General features: G+C 32.8%; 1 pseudogene; it reads right to left on the reverse strand.

The window, feature by feature from the left end:
- Positions 1-345: 345 nt before the first annotated feature.
- Positions 346-4,417, reverse strand: LOC112088866 (annotated as a pseudogene).
- Between the last annotated feature and the right edge of the window lie 3,288 nt (positions 4,418-7,705).

Raw genomic sequence — 7,705 nt, forward strand, 5'->3', positions numbered from 1 at the left:
TCTTCTATCTAGTTTCTATCATAAATGGGATATATCAAAAATTACACTTCGACTTAAAAACCCAAAAAAATTAACCAAATGACATTGTATTTCAAAAAATAAATAATACTTCAATTGGTTCGATATATATTGTTCAATTGAAAAATATAACAACGTCAAACGATAAACAACACAAAGCCGAATCACATAATAACCATAGGAATACAGTGACGCATTCACCCCTACATTAAACATAAAAACAAAAACTTTTACATGATGAATGCATTATATTATTAACGGAACGAATACGAAAATAAAAAACATACCTTTTTAATCATCACGATCATTTCCTAAATTTCAGAATACTTATTTGAATAGAACATTCATTGTTTGCCTTTATGGATTGCCATCTCTATTTACTATCAGTATTTTCAAGCCTTTCTTCGATGTTACCCGAGATATTGCAACATATAGCTGTCCATGAGAAAACACAGGACGAGGTAAATACAAACCTACTTCTGATAACGACTGTCCCTGAATTTTGTTGATGGTTATAGCGAATGCAACTGCCAACGGTAACTGTCTACGTCTTAATTTAAAAGGCAATCTTGCATCAGATGGAGTGATCAGCAATCGTGGAATAATAACTTTGTCTCCAGCTTTATCTGCGGTAATAATTCTTGCTTCTATCATGAAATCCGCCATTTGTGTAATCTGAAGTCTCGTTTCATTCATCAATCCCGCTTTAGGGTCAATATTCCTAAGCAGCATCACAGGACACCTTATTTTCAATGTAATACAATGATTGGGGAATCCAGCAACTTTTATACTGTTCAAAAATTCATGAGTAAAAGCGGGATTTTTCAATGCTCCGGAGTCAGCAGGATCTATAGTATCAGAACTCAGATATACTTTTGACTCACCTGTGTTAATTAGTTCAAAATATTGATATAAGTAAGAATAAAAGTCCAAAAACAAACCAATAAACACAATCATATAAGATGAACATATTGTACTTACCAGTCATATTCGAAAATATATGTTCATTTATATTGTTCACATTTTCATTGGTTGGACAAAGTATTGCTCTTTCTTGCCAAAATTTGGCCTCTTTTTCCTCCTGAAACGATGTTTTTTATCCGTAAATCATGTATGTCCGTTATAAGGAACTCCTCAGGAATATCAATCATTGCTTCACCGTCATTTGGCTCAGCAATTTTACCTTCGCCAACATCTAAAATCCATTCAGAAAATTCCTTTAATTCATTTGCTTGCTCAACATTCAAGTCACTTGCCAGTAACCTCATATTTTTTGTTAGCTTCATAACTTTGCAATAATCCCAAATATAGGATGCATTCAATGCAGCATTAGCAACATCTCCCCTGGAAGCACTATGCATGACCGGTAGAATCTGCTTGAAATCTCCACCAAATACAACAACTTTCCCACCGAAAACACCTCCTTCGTCATTCTGCATGATGTCAGATAAATTTTTATCTAACGATTCAAAGCAGTATTTACTCATCATAGGTGCTTCATCCCAAATAATAAGAGATGCTTCTTCTATCAAATTCGCAACTTCTGAACCACGTTTCATCGAACATGTAGTATATTTATCTAGGTTAATAGGTATACCAAACCGCAAATGAGCTGTCCAACCTCCTTGTAACAACAAAGATGCGATTCCACTTGATGCAACGTTTAGCACAATATCACCCTTACATCTTATTGCAACAGAAAAAAGAGACCAAAGGAAAGTTTTGCCAGTACCTCCAAATCCATATACAAAAAACGACTCTTTTTTTGTTCTCAACTACTTCAATAATCTTCCTTTGCTCAGTTGTAAGCTTCACAATGTCTCTATCATGCATTTCTTTTAATGTCTGTCTATCAAAATTTTTTCATCAATTATTAAGACATTATCGTTGTTAAGCCCATCTTTTGGAGGCTTAGGCATTGATGTATAGAATTGCAAAGAACTATTGTGAAATTTCAAGATCTTCTCAATCTCCAAAAGGGCAAACTTTTTCTTATCAGCATCATCCAATATAAGACCTGCAAAACGTGTAAATTATATGTATAATGAGTTTACTAATCAGTAACAAATTAAACAATGCATTACGGTTTAACACAATACCGTTAACGATGCAATAAAATAAATAAGAAACAGTAGGGAATTTATCAAAACTATCCGATTACAATGCTGTCGCCGCATGTATTCAATATCTTCTGACAAAACTTCCCAGGTTTGTTCCCAAACATATTCAAGTCGAGACAAACTACCAGATACAAGCATTATAACAAATAGTTGTCTTAAAAATGACCCTGTAGCAGTAAAACTCATTCTAATAATATCAGTAATATACTCCTGGTCATCTTCTAACAACTCTCTAGCATAACATGCTTCCTTGAAAGAAGGGTATACCACATCATTGTAGGATTTGATGTCATCAAAAGATTCTGGACCCCTGACAACATTAAGAAGAATCCTCAAATAATAAGCTTCTTCTAGTTTACGTGGAACATAAGTAATCCTTCCAATAGCAAAATTTTTTTTTCTTGGTTTAAACATCCGAAGTGATCTATCCCATATATAGTAAACAGGGATTTCTCCATACGTGAGTGTTTTACATTTACCACCTTTTTTGTTCAACTCAAACCAAGCCGTCATCTTTGTGTTCTATACAACTTCCCTATGGATAATCGTTTCTACCATCTCATCGCCCTTGAAATATACCAACTGTTTGCCTGGTAAGTGAAAGGAAAGGTATTCAACGGGGGTTGTACGATTGTGGATTGGATTTTTTAAGATTCGCAATGCAGATTCACACGCAGATACTTATATGTATAATAAAATAGTATGTTAGAAGTAAACAATTAACAATGTTCAATTAAATATATAGTTTTTATTCTGACAGTAGTTCAAATATAAATGTTTACAACGAACCTGCAGTCGAAGAAGTCTTTAATCTCATTTTTCTTCTTTGCTTGACATTCATGTGTGAAATCATAATGACTGTTATCTCCTCCATCAGCTTTCACATTCTATGCTTGTGAAGGCTCAATCACAAACGTAACACGAACAAACCCTTTATTTATATACTTAAATAAGTATTTAATGGAAGAAGCTTGGTTGCACCACTCAACATTGATATGAGCTCGATAACGAAGAGACAACTTCTTGTTATAGGGTATCACAAATTTATTATCACATTTGTATCCATTTTTGTCAATGTAATCGTTGAGCTGTGATCTCCTCCTATACAGAGGAAAACCTTCTTTATTAATAGTTGTCGTCTCAACATGCTGTTTAGGATACATTTTTGTACAACTCCCTTGCGACATGCATGGTGATCTTGGATTAATATCACCGCATGGACCATGAAACATCATTTCTGAAACAATTCCATAAAGCTCGGACTCTTCATATTGGTCGGGTATCTCAGCTGATATAACATTGGCGATTTTTTCAGGAGGAATTTTTGAAGTTGGATCTAAAAACAATAGAATATGTGCATGCGGTAGACCCCTCTTCTGAAACTCTATAGTGTACATGGATGAAATTACGAAAATATATATCAATGAATAAACTGTATAATATTGATATTACAAATTTCAAAATTAAAGAATGTCAAAGTTACTAACCAGAAACAACTTTTCCTATAACAAGTCTGTTATCAGCAAAATCCATCATCTTAGAATCTAGCTTCATTTTGAACACCCGACAAATTATATCTGGTCTATCATCAAAACTGAATTTCCTCTCGTTCACATACCTTGTGATTTCTGGCCACTTTGGATTACATGTAAAGGTGATGAAAAGATCAGGGTACCTAAAATGTTTACATACAGACATTGCATCCAAGTAGCATTGAGTCATATATCAAGGTCCATCAGTGAATGAAGGAGGCAAATACGTTTTTCTACCTTGATCACGCAAATTCTTTTTACCTTTATTTGATGCATCTTCTATTGAATCAAAATTTTCAGATCTGAGTGATGTCTGGTTTTTGTCAAGATAGCGAACAAGATTTGCCTCTATCATAGTAAAAACATCAACCAGAAACTGCTGGAATAACCTCTTAGCCCGCAGCAAAGTGTGACATTCATTCTTTCGCTCCTGTATACGAAATGCAAAAAACTGTCTCATACTAATATATTCTCGTTTCCGTTTCTTCTTTCCAGTCTTTGCAAAACATTTTTCAATGCGTATATGGAAACCGTCTTCACCATATAAAAATATCAAAGGATACTATAGAGCAATGTATGAAGGATGAATTTCACTATCCTTATCAGCTTGCCGCATTGTTTCTGCAATATTATATCACGCTTACACATATCCTCATTCAGATCACCAGGGATCAACGCAGCCACTTCAGACACAGTAGGCATATTATATATCCTTGAGTCTTTCTGGCGATCATTTATAAGTCTCATATGAAGCTCCTCGTTGGGATCCATATTCAATCTGTCTCTAGCAGCTCAAAAAATTTTCACGTAAGGGTTCACCTTATCTAACATCTTAATCAGCCTATCAATTAATTCCTTCCTGAATTGTTTACGTTTAGACACCTTCATAGGATTTTTACTTTTACTGCAAGAAAAATATATCTATTATTAAAATAAAGTAATAATAAATATGAATTCAATCATTACTTTTACCTCATAATGGTCAAACGATTTTGTACTTCTTCATCGGTGTCAACAGTAAATAACTGATAAAACTTCGCAACATCACCAGGTTTAGGGAGCATACTTCCCATCAGATGATAATTCTCTCCGTTAAGCTGGAACATTGATGGTCCATGCCCCTTTTTGATAGACCTATCTACTTTACCTCCAATAGAAGTCATTGAAAATAGCATATTGTAGGCTCTAACATTCTCGTGAAAATGTTTGCTTAGATCATTGGCAGATGTAAAAAGATGCATTAATTCCTCTGGAGAATCTCGAAGGTATGGTAGCTTTACTTGACATTACGAACAACACAAAGAAAATATAGGATTCTTTGCTCTTCTTCTTTTGTTTAAACGTTCACCATACCAGAAATTTCACCAGAATAATTACACGTATATGAAGGATAGCCATCATCTTTATATTCTGAATATAAAAGTAGTCCGACATTATAATAAATTCATATGTGAATCACATAACATAAGATTTAGCGTTAGAAATAAATACCTTTATATTCGCTGAAAGGATTATTATTATTAGAGACTCCTACAGAAAATGCTTTCTGCAACATAGTAGCTAAACTCTTGACATCTTAAACATAGTCTTCAGGTTCCTCATTGTCAGATGAAATTTCTTCGCCAGCTTCATCCATAATATAGTTTTCCTCATCGGACGAACAATCAAGACTGCTACAGTCAAACCATTGTTCATAATCATACTCATCTATAAAATATATAATTGTTATTAGTTAAAAAGGTATAAGTGTATATAATTGCACATTAAGTCAATACAGCATGAAGGTAAATATTACCTTCTGAATCCCAGTATTTGTTTGGAAAGACGACATCATTATACATATCTTTGGTATCATCAACACCAAGACTACCATAATCAACATGTCCTGACAGACGAATGTAAAACAATACGAAATGCAAGTGAACGATATTTTCTGGGCACAAAATTAGTTGCAATATAAATACTTACCTTCACGATGTTGATGGTCGAAAATATTCTCGTTGTAGTTCTGACCAATCTCCTGTTTACATCTATAATCTTCATACGAAGATATAGAATCTGTATTCCGTATACAAGATGAATCTGTATTTTCTAAGAAAACAAACTTGGTTGACTTGTTACTTGACCCACAATTATTTAACTTCGTCGATGTCAACTGGGATAGCTCGGCTATATAAATAAAAAAGAAGATTACAAAAACCAATACTTATCAAGGTACTTTATATATAAAGGACCATAGTACGCCAAACATATATAACTCACATGAAGATAGTGATTCTGGTTGTTTCCGCTTTCTCTTTTCTAATGTGAAAGAATTCTCTTTCCCAGTATAATTTGTTTTAGTATGTAGAGCTGAATTATTGAAAGAATAGTGTCGCATACTAAAGTTTAATGATTTATAACCATTGTGTTAACGATAATAATTTACGATTTAAAGAAATAGTTTCTAAACATCAATTTAAGAAGACTTACAGTTTTCCAGTCCATCACATAAGGTAGGAGAAAATTGATTATGCGTTCTAGTTAGGGATTCAGTATTAGTTCTGTCTACCACAATTTCTGGAAGTAGAGAATGAACTTTGATCTCGTTTTCAAAATGATTATCCACTATATCTGATTTCTGAGTAAACGAATTGGTAGATGATGACCCTGAATTATTAACTTGGCTGCTCCAACCAGACAACAAAGCCTTCTGTTTATTCTTCCGATCAACATGTTTAATCCTAAGCATAATTTAACCTCTCATAAAACCTCCTCGTTAGGATCAAAATATAGCAAAAAAACGATGGGATTAGGGAGGGTAGATAGACTAAGAATAAAACGAAAGAGTTTAGGTTAAATTTACGGCCGCAAATCCTACAAGTGAATCTTAACAATATCTATTAATCAATTATGATATGTAAAGATCTTTTTTTTCAAAATATAAATTGATAAATGAACATAACCAATTTAAATATATTTATATGAAATTATCATTCACATATATGAATAATATACCATAAATCGAATTATGTACATAACAGTTATGGTTATTTGCCATAGATATGAAACATCTTAAAAACATTGCCATTACAATTTCACGCTGTATATTTGCAAAATATTATAATTTATTAATTGCATACTGTAAATCGTTAAGACAGTATATAATTAGGTAATTCACATATTCACTCAATATGATTATATATTATATATGCAATCGAATTTTCCACTATATAAAATATCATTTTTTGTTACAATCCATTCCACGAACATCTACATAAAAAAGAAATTGAGATTTAAATTATTAATTTACTTAGGTATAAATTAGAAAATGTAAATAAACTACTTCTTTCTGATGTGATCCTTGACAGATGTACAAAAAATTTAATAGAGAAACAATTTTTTCTTGGATGTAAATATATTTTTTTGTACGTCTGTCTGAGGACCACATAAGAGGAATAGTTGTAGAGAGAATTGTATTTGAGTGAAGAAAGTTCCCTTTTACTTTTATTTAGAGTCGTAAAAGTAAAGCGACTACTCACATTTCATCTGTGTGTTTCATATTCCCCAAAGTCTGCTCTAATTAAAACATATTAAGATACAGTTTACTCGAATGCATGGTTAGATAAATAATTAAGACGAATACTAAAAAAATAGTAAAACATTTTACCTCGCACTCACAAATGACACTTTTGCATCACATGTTTCACATGAATAAAGGGTCTTATTCTTCTTGGTCATTTTTTGATCTTCCTTCTTTGGAATTTTGTACACTTTTTTACCACACCTAGTGCAAACCAAATAAAATCACGACCAGTCTGTGTCAACTGCGTAGATGGTGAACATGATCTTACATTTCCCAACCTGAAGTCACAAAAATACAAATGTCAAAATTATATAATCTATGATGTTTTCCGTAGCAAAGTTTTAAAATGACATATACCTCAAGAGAATCTTGTAATTCTGAAATAGTGACCATTGGAAACTGATCGAAATGAATCTCATCACCATAAGAAACCCATTGTTGAGGTTTGCTACTCAAGAAGGTAATACGTC

This window comes from Eutrema salsugineum, unplaced genomic scaffold (genome assembly GCF_000478725.1).
Source record: "Eutrema salsugineum unplaced genomic scaffold, Eutsalg1_0 scaffold_8, whole genome shotgun sequence".
Lineage (NCBI taxonomy): Eukaryota > Viridiplantae > Streptophyta > Magnoliopsida > Brassicales > Brassicaceae > Eutrema > Eutrema salsugineum.